Here is a 13,023-nt window from a genome sequence, read left to right as displayed (position 1 = left end):
CAATGCACGTTTATGCGCCATTGTGCATTCGTCCCAGATGATGATTTTCGATGCTGCTAAAACTTTGGCTATTGCTGAGTGTTTTGCAATATTACACGTTGGTTCTCCAATAGTTTGAAGATTTAACGGTAATTTTAATTCTGAATGAGCCGTACGGCATCCTTCTAACAATGTGGCTGCTATTTCAGAAGAAGCAACTGCAACCGCTATGTTGGATCTCGCCCGAACAGTTGCTAAAACTAATGACATGAGGAATGTCTTGCCAGTTCCACCAAGGGCATCTAGGAAATATAAACCACCATTTTCATCATCGTTTGCCTTCATTAAAGTATCATAAACTTCCTTTACTCGATTAAATGCGTCATTCGACAACAACAACAAATAGAAACATTCATCATTCTTTGGATGAACTGTATACATACGACCATACCGAGTTTTATAGTTCTCTTCACTGTTTATACGAATGGGCAATAGCACTATCATTATAATTAAATTGTAAATTGTAAAAATAATTAAACGTATTTATTTAATAGAAATATTTTGAATATTGATTTCTTACAAATATCAAATTGTCATATATACGTCATTACATAGCTGTCATTATACGTCAATTACATAGCTATCATTTGCGTTTTATTATTCCAAGTCTGATTCTTATTTGTTATACCACTTTTTATAGTGACTGACGTTTCATGTCAAGTCCCACGGGAACGCTGTCGAACGGGATAAAAAGTATCCTATGTCCGTCTCCTGGCTCTAAGCTACCTCCATACCAATTTTCACTCAAATCTGTTCTTTCGTTCTTGAGTTATAAGTGGTGTAACTAACACGACTTTCTTTTATATATATAGATTGGTAGGATAAACACTATTATTGCGTTTCACGACTGTCTATTCGCTATGAACCGCGCAGTTTCTTATTCGGAACTTATCTTCCGAATTGTTTATATTATGTCGCATACCTATTTGGTACTTAATCCATACACTGTGGAACAGACCCTTAAGCGTTCGCGATTCAGTATCCACACAATTATTTTCTGTTTTACCGAGGTGTAAAAAAGATCATTACTGTTAGTGTGTAACGTTAATACTTATAATAATAATTATGCTTAAACGCTTGAGATTTCAGCCCTCAAATCAAAAGAGTAATCTCCGATTATTCTGTGAGACATAAATAATACACTAAAAAATTTATCGCTATTCCGTGTAAACAGTTCTTTAATAAAAAAATACAAAACACTTATCGTCTATCAACGATTCGACATAGTAAATCAAATACTTTTAGCTTTCAATGTGTTCTCTATGGAAAACATGGCCCAATTTTCAATATTGACGCCGTCAATCGAGTACTAATGTGATACATTAGCATTCCTCCTATACAAATTCTCGGATCGTGTAACAAAATTCTTTCTTGTTAATCGAACGGTTAACAGAATGGCGACACGAATTTTAAAAGCCTTTGTGGATTCAGTGAAAGTTACATAGAATTTGTTTTATATGCAGGACCTGGGAACAAGACATAAATAAATTATTTACCGTCTCGTACAAACGTGTGTAACCTATTTGGACATTATCAAAATATTGCTTACGTACTTAAACTACTTACGCCCGAACCCAATAATTATTATATAATTTACAATCTCATTTATTTCAAACATTTTATTATTATATAATTTACAATCTCAGATTGAAAGCAATCTGAGATCAGACCGTGACAGTCGATCGATCTCCTATCTAATATCAATCCGTTGATTGGCTATTGGGATACTTTTATCAATATTTTCATAAAGAACTCTATTTCAGATGGTCAAAAATGGATTGAGATAGGGTTTGGGCGTTAAGACTGATATTTCTATTAATCCAATATTTCATCTGACAAAGTGCAACTAAACAATTTTGATACTTTTATTTAAACATTTCCAGTTTTAGTAGAAATATATCATAAAGCAAATCAAAACTTACAATAATAAACCAACGAGATTGGTCTTCTCAAACACGGCTTAGCAATTAAGTTTAAACCAATTCATAGTAAATTCATATTGTATTAATTAAACCTACAATGGTGCAGCAACATCATCGAGGCGACATTTAATTAACAAATTCAATTAACAATGCAGCAAACGCTCAGTACCGGTTGCTAACGGCGTACTCTTATAAGGCGAGCGATTAATATTTACAATGTGTTCGTGTATTGTGTCGATAGATGGGTACATGTGCGAAGAAAAACCTTTCAGATACGCTAATACGTGATGAAAATCTTGAATGTTTACTTAATTCAAACGAATCTGGTTTGGTCTACAAGTTTTATGTGTGTTTTATTTACTATGTGTGTGTGTTTCTTTCATTGTTCCAATCATATTAAATATCTTATGTCTAAGGGTTCCTCTTAGCTTATACATACATGAAACTATCAAGATATGTCAGATACACTATAACTGCAATTACAAAATTATGTATTTTTTTCTGTAGGTGTGGCTTGGTTTTGAAAGGTACATTGGACCTAGCAACTAAAACAAACCCCATGTACCAAGTCGTTGACTTAACAGTACCGGAAGCTTATAATATTCCACTAGCCACCACGAATATAGATGATTGACTGCTATAAGACGCTCTTCAAGCATTCCTTGTCCCTTTCACACACAACCAATTAAGGTAAAGTCGAGAGGGATAGAGGTATTCAATAAAATGCACTTCACGTACGAGGAAGCGGGAACGATTTCTGATGTCAGTATAGAAATATTAATCGTGAGCTCACTCAGCGTCAAATGAAGTAAATTTGAATATTCTATTAACTATCACTGCTATTATCATATCCGAGTAGTGAATTGTTATGTGATTTTTAACCTGTGGTATATAAAATAGAAGCAAGATATATAAATAGCTTTAATTTTAAAGTTACTTATTCACGACGGCAATATTTATTTATTAACACTTCGTTACATTACAATATAAAAATTTAAAATAGTTATATGAAAAAGAGAGCATCTGGTGGCCTTATCGCTTACGAGCGATCTCTTCCAGGCAACCACTATGAGTGAAGGAAAAAAATGTATTAAATTACATAGGCAAGAAGTGCAAAAATACATATTACATATAGTTATTAAGAAGTAACTAAACAGTAACAAAAAAATTAAACTAAACTGAAAACAATATTATTTATATACGAACATAATTTTACTGATTTGCGATATAATAAGTTTTATATCGAAAAGTTTGAAAATATTCTTTTTTCAAATTCAAGTCTTTGAAAACCCCAAATAAAATGTACACGTGTAACCATTGTAAAAAAAACACAAACATGTCAACATTCGATACAAGAAACGCATTTAGACTACGAATTACAATAATTCATCCGTTTACATAATACCGTCACAGTGAATTATTACTCTTCTTAAACAATAGCCGATTTCAAGAATGCATATTCTGGTAAGCCTTTAATCATTTATATGCCGTACAGCTATTATTCGAAGTTAAAAACATTTTTTTACGTGTAAATAGCTAGCATAATGTAGCATGAATGTAGGATTTATCTTTAAGTCAAAGTTGGTGGCTCACTTAGAAGAAGTAATAACTAGTGTTTTGCATATGTTATATGTTAAAAATGAAATTTTAATCTAGCGGCCCGTCCCGGCACCGGTGGACATTAATTCTTTCCCTATCATCAATAATTTTCGCAGCGCATGCCTTTAAACATATATTTTATCGTCAATTTTTAATACCTTGGGTACAATTATTGTAGTTTTACATGGGATCCTTATTTTTTCTTGCAACTAAAATAGCTTATATTAATCAAATAATCAGTGATAATGTAGCATTCAAATGGTAAAAGAATTTTTAAAATCGGTCCAGTACTTTTTGAGCCATTTCGTTACAAATATGCTTACATACAAATCTTTTCTCTTAAAAATATTAGTACAGGTAACTTTCAACTAACACAAACCATTATAAACTTACAAACAAATATAAGTATCATAAATAATTTTTCTCCCAACAGTGTCTCGTACGTAAATATTTTAAAAGGTATATTAATTATTACGTATTCTGGCCTTCGTTTGCAATACGAAATTAAATCGCTACGCATGTGATGTTGCTACGAAAGTCGTAGTATTTTGTAGTAGATATACTAATATGTACATTTACATAGAATGTGTTGTAAACCAACATCCGGCTACTTCAATCGCGTTGTAAGATATTATTCAAGGAGATAGAAAAACATGATTGCGAATGGTGCATAGTGTAAAAACTTTTTATTGCAAATTTAGCCATGAGTTCTGACAATATCAGATGCTTACGAGTGAGTCTTTTGTAAAAGGTAGTAATACATATTTTTTGCGTGTACAGAATTACAAGGGTGAATTTGTATTAACATGCTAAAAATACAGTATTTAGGACACTTGGGTACTTATTTTATATTAGACATTGCGACCAAACTTCAGATTAAAACAGTAAACTTTGCTGTTTGATGTTTTTTCTATAAAAAAGCTATTTTTTAAAATAATAAACTAACATTTTCCAAGCATGACAAACACCATATAAATTTTCCTTACTCAAGAAGTCAGTTAAATATTTATACGTATTGCCATATATAGTCGTTCTAGAAGCATTTAATTATTACATACCTGTGACAATAGTTATATTTTTTTAAACGTGCCTGACATTAGCAATGACCATAATTCAATTGAACTGCTTATCTCGAAGGTACTACTAACTTCTAAGTTTTGCTTTCAGATATTGAAATGTAAAATTGTGCTTTTGTTTCATGTCTTCTTTGCCGATGAGTAGGGATGCCTACAGGTTCGAATTTAATGACGTGGAATAAGTGATACCTTAATGATCTTATGTATCAAAATAAACGTATTTTTTTAAAATTCTATATATCACATATTGGTTCATCTACGCCTTAGCGGACGAAACCCAGGGTTAGCTTATCTCTTTCGCACGCCTTTCTTACTTACTTCTTGCCGTAAATACTGCCTGCGCCTACCTCAATCAACTATTTCTAATAGCTGAACCTATGGTCAGCCAGTTAAAAGCCTTACTAAGCGGTTTTTAGTAGTGGTTAAATGAACCATGTCAAATACTCGGAAGATGTTTGTTAATAGACCTGTTTAAGAACGTAAGGATCAAGGTCATTTGTGATATGAGAAGTCATCATATCTGAAGTTCGCACCAAATCTCGAAAGACAATACGTCTGTCGTCGCATTAATTGAAATTTATTGCGTCTCGTACTATCAAATTGAAATTATTTACTGTAAATCAAATTGAACTTTAACACTTGACCTTAGAGTTGAATGTTGTGGTTTGTTTTGACAACTGCCCTCGTAGTGTTGCTTCAATTTTTATCGATAGTTTTTTAAGTATGTTTTTACTACTTTTTTATGTATAATATTCATGGATTTTATTATGTGTAAGCATGGATAAGGTTTATATTTATGGAATTTCACAATAAAGTAGTGCTTATCCGATTTAATTTTATTCTTTATTAACATTCTATGTTATCGTTTACTTACACGAGTACCAAAGTTTTATTGGATAAAAGTAAATATCAAACCGGAATTTATGATTGACGTAACTACTTAGAAGAACATTTATGTCATGTTAAATACCTTTATCAACCATATTTTTTTGTAATTGGCTAAAGTAGCGATAACAGCTAGATCCTAAATATAAACATCGATAAGCAACATCCCTAGTGGGACAATCGAAGATAATGTTCCTCTCATGTGATTGAAACAATCACTGGCTTTTGTTTTATTGAGTTAGTGTCGTTTGTTTTGATTTAATATTGGTCACGTGTATCGACGTTTGTAGGAAAAGTTATTCTTTATCTATCAGAAGTACTTTGTAAAAACGACGCCGAACCCTTTTTATTAGAAACAAGATGTTAACTAAGGTCCCTCGCGCGTAGATTGATGGAAATTCGATAAATTTGTAAAATGATTAATTTGTTCAACTTCTTTTCATGGAACAAACGAGTAAGAGGCTCAGCTGAATTTAAGTGATACCCATGGACTAAATACTAAAGGGTTTGCTTGAGTTTAAGAATTGGTGCGCTCTTGAAGGAGCCTGCGACACCTTCGCCTTCGTCAACATTAAGCCACGTTTTGCCACATTTAAAGTAATGATAAAGATCAGTAGTATCAAAACACAAATTAAGCAAAGGAAGGGACGAATTATATTTCTCCTACGTGACGCCCTATTTAATCAAATCAATGAATCGTCGTCAAATATCAAACATGACACGCTAATCCTAGAGACCCATATCGACTCTATGATAACATCGCTTTTTACTGACAGAATCAGCTACCTCTGGTTTCTTTTGTTTAATTTTCTATCTGAAAAACAGTTTTCATATGATTTATTGTGTATAAAAAATATTTTTAATTTACACGGGTTATGGTTAAAAAATAATAATTAATCCGTGGCACTACCGTCTCTTTAGGTCCTGGCCTCGGATTTCTGAATCTGTTTCACGATAATTTTTTAATCTAATAGGCAAGTAGGTGATCAGCTTCCAGTGCCTGACACACGTCGTCGACTTTTTGGGTCAAAGACATGTCGGTTTCCTCACGATGTTTTCCTTCACCGTTCGAGCAAATGTTAAATGCGCACATAGAAAGGAAGTCGATTGGTGCACAGCCCGGGATCGAACCTACGACCTCAGGTATGAGAATCGCACGCTGAAGCCACTAGGCCAACACTGCATATTTTATTCACACGGGTTTTGGTTAGTCAGCATACAATTAGGGCTTGATAATTGCGGTTTAATTTGGACGTACTTATTTTATTACTTCCAGCTAAATAAATTCTAATTTGTTTTATTACTATATTGCATAATTATTCACTTCGAACTTAATTTTTACTCAGTCACTCAGGAAATAATTTACCTCTATAAAAATGATTAAAATGTCTTTTAGTGTTTTTGAGATTATATGGAGCGGGCACATCTAAAGGATTATGGAACAAAAGGTGCATTAACTCGTGATGCGTGCACGCATTAGTGTCCTATGATTACCGTGACACGACCGTTTATGGTCGTTCTATACTCTGTGGACTCCATTTACGTTAAGAAAAATGTTTTAGAGTTATTCCTTATATACACTTAGTTGTTTGATGTTGATAGTCTGTAGTACTTTTATTTTCTAAAGTCTTAAAAATGACTATCCCAACCAACTTCTTTGCTGGGAACGAAAAGATACACGTTTTCAATCTAATAATAATTTTGAAAATTAAAATTAAAATCTGTTTTACGAATTAGTATTTAAAGATGAACCATTTCGATGACCTTTGGTTGAGAGAAACGAAGTTAAGATGTTATGCGATGTACCAGGACAATATGAGTTGAATATGAAGTATGGACGCGTCAATCAATTGATAGTCTTATCACTGTCTAGAGGAAGTGGTGACAGCCGGAAATTATTGCATTTTGCATAGAAAATTCAGATTTGTACTGCCAGCTCTCAGTTTGTATTTAGAAGACTTGATCAACTGTAAACCTTCCTGTTTAAATTCTACCTTCCAATTGATAGAAAGATGATTTTATATTTAAATTAACAATGATCTAGTTGTCTTTGTATAAATTAATTTAGACTAAAATAAAATATTAATTGTCTAGACTTTTTAGGAATACTTGCATATCAAAATTAACTATCAGAAATATTTATTCTTAACCTGCATCTATTTATTTTGTTATAATTGTTTGTCCTAATTAGCTTATCGTTCTTTGTGTTTTGGTCAAGTTCCATAAAATCACTGTTGTTATTGAGACAATTTGACAGTTTATAGCGTATGTATCTTTTAATTAAAAAAATGTCTACTTATAATGTAGTTTCCTTATGTACTTAGCACTTAGGTAGAGGGACTCGCATTTTATTTACGTCTTTTGCCGTGGCGGCAAAATAATATCTTCTAAGGTTATAGAAGCCTATTTTGACATTACTATAAACATACAAAACCGTGATTGCTTTCTACTTGGTTTAAAAAATATATGAACTAAATACACGCCTGAGTCTGACCAGCCAAAAGAGTTAAGCAAATGAACCATTAAATAACTACTTGTCTTTATGGTATTGGGATATTAACCAGGTAGCATAGGTATACTATTTATTTTAAAATTCAAATCAGTTTTGCGTAAAAACATTAAAGAATGTTTTCATCGTTGATAGATAGTGTTCTAGAAAGACGACATATAAATAAAATGAATACTTCAACTATGTCATAGTCGTATAGAGAATGCGAGATATAATACGTTGCATACTAAACGAAATTCCTTAAAAGTACATTGTTACATACTTCATACATATATTTTTTCTAAAGGTTAGATAAAGCTGTATACCTGGTCTGGCTTAACGTATATCCTATATTTTCTTATCAGAGGGTTCTGTAATTTTTTATATATAATCATTGTAACATATCATCTGCACGGTTTTCATCCGACAAAGCATAGCTGATACAAACATGCTTTCAATGTTTGTGCATCGAATAATAAAAAGACGACGATAATTCAATATTGATGTTCAGTGATAATGATAAACCGTATATAGAATTTATGGCTCTGAGCTATGGCGGTTACTAATCGGAATAAACAAAATTCGTTATATCAAAATACTCTGTGATGAACGCGTTCAACTGAATCAAAAACACGGCGAATAAGTCGTTTTACGACATAATAAACAGTAAAAATACACTCTTCTGATTCAGTCACCCGATTATTTCCTAGAGCCATCAGTGGTTTGGCAGCATTATTTATGTATTTCCTACGTCAGCTACAATGTATTGCCAAAACATGATTTTTCCACTTAACAAGTATGTGTATTATTCTGTTTACTAAGAGGTTTATTCTCTTCGAGATTCGCCGTTATTACTGCGAGTTTGCGAAAAGTTAATTCGTCAAATTAAAAGTCATTGGTTATTAATTGGCAATTCGATGATTTGTTATCATTGGTTGACATTGCGTCTTTTAACTACTCCATTACTAATCCACTTAATATCACGATTCATTCCTACATAACACTAAGGTATAGTCGTCCACGATATATGATAGGCATGAGAAGAATACAAATAAATAAACTTAATGGAAGGGAAAAAGAAAAGTGGGAGGCACAAAGTATTAAACTGGTGCCTAAGACACAATAAACAGAAAAAAGAGTAAGAAACTTTAAAAGGCCAAAAGACCAGAATAGGGAAAAATCAGGTAGAAAGCAGGCAAAGGGTGACACAGTGCATACAGAAATGGCGGGGTTTGGAGGCCAAAAAGGGTACACAAGGTGCCTTAGAATTAATTAGAAATATAAATGTCTAATATCTGAAATAGAAGGCTTCTGATTATTATTATAGTCGCCGGCATCTGCTAGGAATATTATCCTAAAGGATGTAAGCACCTACTTAATCCCTTCTTTAATTTAATTTTTGGTTAAATTTATTTTAATCTATCATAGTTGAGATATAGCGTAGCCAGTTAGTCGATAAATCTTTTACTTAAAGTTAAAATCGCTCCTTAGTTATAAAACTTATGTTGAGTTTAGTTTAGGGACGAGACAATAAGAATTAAGTAAAATTCATCACATAACAAATCACATTTTTGACGTATGAGAGTCAGAAGACACCTTTTTTAACCTTACCCTATCCTAAGCTTCCATAACTAAAGAACTATGATTTCCAAAAGATTACATAAAAATATTTTTTATACCAACTAATGAAAGCTGCTTTATTTAAAAAATTATAATTATGATAGTCATGTCCACGGTTTGTACTTGGTATGTAGTTTAGAAAATAAATCATAATAACTGAATGATCAACAGCGCTCGTTAAAACGATCAAAGAGATCCAGAAATATCAGTGAAATTAAAAAACTGAAAACAACATAGATTCCGAGTAAACTATAAACTCAATTCAGTGTGTTAAGCCTGAATAATTTCATTTTTAATGCGAGGTTATTAGAACAAGGAAGGCATACGGTATAATTTAAAATTTTAGTACTTTTTAATCTTTGTTGTTTCATATAAACGATAATAATTAGACATATTTTTACTGCGTAACATTTAGGGAATTGATTTAAATTGAGAACTTATTGTTAAACCAAAGAGGAATGCAGAATAATAATATACTGCATATGTGTTAAAGTTTGCAATCTAAGCATGTAAAATTAAAATATTTTATATTGATGTTGAATATGTATGATTGTATGAATTTTGCAAAACAGTTGTGCGTAGAATTGCCTTAATATTATGAAACATAAACGCATTTGTTAAATAAATCAAGCAAATTTGATAATAAATAAATGAAGATAATTACTAAAAACTACTATATTCATGAAAAAAAAAAGATAAATACCTACATACTAGAATTGTTTTGCGCTTCTATCCCTTGGTCAAAGATATATTAATGAGTCAAATAGACAATTTCAATAGAACATCTTCATTTGTGACTATTTTTTGCGATAGTTTACCACGTGTTCAATTTTGTGCTGTGCCAGGAGGTAAGGAGCAGACTAGCAGAAAAATATGGAGACTTCCTTATTTAGGTTTTGTTTTTCTGGTATTTTTTTATTGTTTTAATGTATGCTTTTATGTATGTATATACAAATTTGCATTGAGCTTTATTTTCTTGACAAAAATCTAGTAACATGATAACAAATTTGAGTCGTTATATACAGTAACTGTAACGATAAATTTGTCAAAAACAAAATTAAAAATTTATAAAAAACAAAATTTTAAATTTATTTTAACTTTCATGTAGATATTTACAAGTAGACAAAGTGTCTAATATTTTTATACGTTTCTAAAACAATGTTCAAAAAGAATAAGCAACAAGCACGACTCCACTCACGCCCTGTTCCAATAGTGACAAAAACGTATTGTTTGCCACGTGTTATACGTTAGGATACGCAGGATGAATGTTAAGGGACCTTATTCGATTCTCGTCCCAGCCTCTGGCCTTGCTCACCCATACAGAGCAACCACTGTGACTACCCTTCTTAAGAGCGGAATATCTGCAAGATTATATTCATAGGGAATGACAAAATAATTGTATCTTATATATTCCGATACAATGTAAGTGTATCGAAGTATAGTTTATAGAAATAGATATTAAACGTCACCTTTGTCATTAATAAAAGTGTTCCCTAAAAGTATTAAATTTTTTTTATTTTATTTCAAGTTTATATATATAATTTTTAATTGGCCCCCTTTGTAAAAACATTGTTAGGGAAATTATCGATTTAAATATAAAATTAGTGAAATATATATACGGCTACGTAAATATTGAAAAGGGAATATAAAAAAGGAAGTGAAAAAATTCCCGCCAAATATCAAAAAACGCGCTGACATGTGAACATCTGCTTATATGAAATTCTTTAACACCGTCAACTGTTTTTCTAGCTAACTATGAATCATTTTAAATATTAAACTAATTATGTTTTCATACAACCGCCGTTCTATATTTAATTATATCTCAAAATAACTAATCCGCTTACCAACTATAGAAATATCTGGAATTCCGCTCGGCACTACGCTCTGTTCCAGTCACAATTGTCAATAAATATCACGATCACAGAAAATTCACTAGAAGTCACTCAGCACGATTGAAAACCAAATCGTAATTTTTTTCAGGAATCGCGGCGCCCTTGCTGCACATCCGCACACGGCTAAGCTCAATAAAGGACTGAAGAAATGACGGCGCGAGCTTTCAGAGCCCTGCGCGTGCGCTTCGTGCTTCTCTTTCCATTCTATGAACATAACACATCCGTCCCTGTCTAACTGAATGTCTGTGGAAATTAAGAAAACGCAGCGCTCGTGTTACGTAATTCTAGTGATTTATATTGTCGTCTGATTAACGATTTTAATGCTTTCGGTTTGTAATGTTAATGTTCGACATAATTCTCTATTGTAAAGCGCTTTCGTTGTAATGTACACGGCTTTCAACATAGAAGTTGTATATTGCTTTTACTTTAGTTTATTTTAAACAGATATTTAAAAAAAGGTAGCACGTACGTATGTAACCTCTTTCATATTTAATATGACCTTATTTGGTTGTTATTCATTTTTTGATGTTGTTACTCATGATGGGTCATACGAAATATGGTTTGTGTTGTTATAAATTATTTTTTTATATGATTTTCCTGTTGAATTTCTTCAATCTGCAACTACTGCGCAGTTAAAACATCTCACTTCGTATATATATAGTAGATATATCGTATAGTTTAATATCCGAAACAAAAGGAGAAAAGGACGTCAATTCAAGAAATGGGATGTTGATTTACCGAAAGTATGGCCAAGGTTAGTTCCAGATATATCGAGAGAGAAGGCCTTAGGATAAGCCTCCATCTAAGGACAAGGCACAGGGGACCTGTCGAAAGAACTTTTTTTTACAATATTACATGTTTTAGAAAGTTTTATTAATTGTCAATTATATTCAGATATAATTAAAAAACCTATTAATTATAGCAATGGAAGTAACCAAAGAGGTTATTTAACAACTTTAATTTATTACTGCTAAGTTAAATTTATAAAAGGCGTATTAGCTAGTATAGTTTTAACATATTAAAAAAAACGTGTTTTCTTTTTAAATTTGGAACGCATTGAGGGTGAAATATATGCCTAAACTTTTTTCGTTATGTTAAAATCACAACTTTATATTAATATATGATGATCCATGCCAAATAATTTGTATGATTATGTTGTAAGAAACGATAATATTGTTACTCGTGCAAGGAAATGAATTTCCTTCACTTTCGATTCCAAGAACATTTATACGCTTACTACTAATGTTGCATCTCATTTTGTTCCGGCTTCCTTCAATAAAGATGTTTTGTAGAATTATCATTAAGTATATCATAAACTTATCGTTATTACTAACTAGTATTGCATCTAGTAAGACGAACAAAACTTATTCACGTTAAAAGAAGAATTATGGACAATATTGACAGGAATTTCAAATAGGATAATTTTTAGACTGTGTTCGTAATCAAAAAGGTAGACTTCAAGGAGAATCAAGAAGGTTCCCTTTAAAATGAATTTGAAATAT

General features: G+C 31.9%; 1 protein-coding gene across 2 annotated transcripts in view; it reads right to left on the bottom strand.

Moving 5' to 3' along the window:
* The window catches only part of LOC110992427 (fibroblast growth factor receptor homolog 1), a 57,992-nt gene extending 46,320 nt beyond the window's left edge, over positions 1-11,672 (bottom strand). For both annotated transcript variants that reach the window (XM_022258246.2, XM_022258245.2), the window contains exon 1: positions 11,474-11,672. The gene's annotated coding sequence lies outside the window, so the exon portion shown is untranslated. The remainder of the gene's footprint in view (positions 1-11,473) is intronic.
* Positions 11,673-13,023: the final 1,351 nt, after the last annotated feature.

The sequence above is a fragment of the Pieris rapae genome, chromosome 6 (assembly GCF_905147795.1).
Source record: "Pieris rapae chromosome 6, ilPieRapa1.1, whole genome shotgun sequence".
In the NCBI taxonomy this organism is placed as follows: Eukaryota; Metazoa; Arthropoda; class Insecta; order Lepidoptera; family Pieridae; genus Pieris; species Pieris rapae.
The sequence above is the reverse complement of the archived record's forward strand: the minus strand, read 5'-3'. Positions and strand labels throughout refer to the sequence as shown.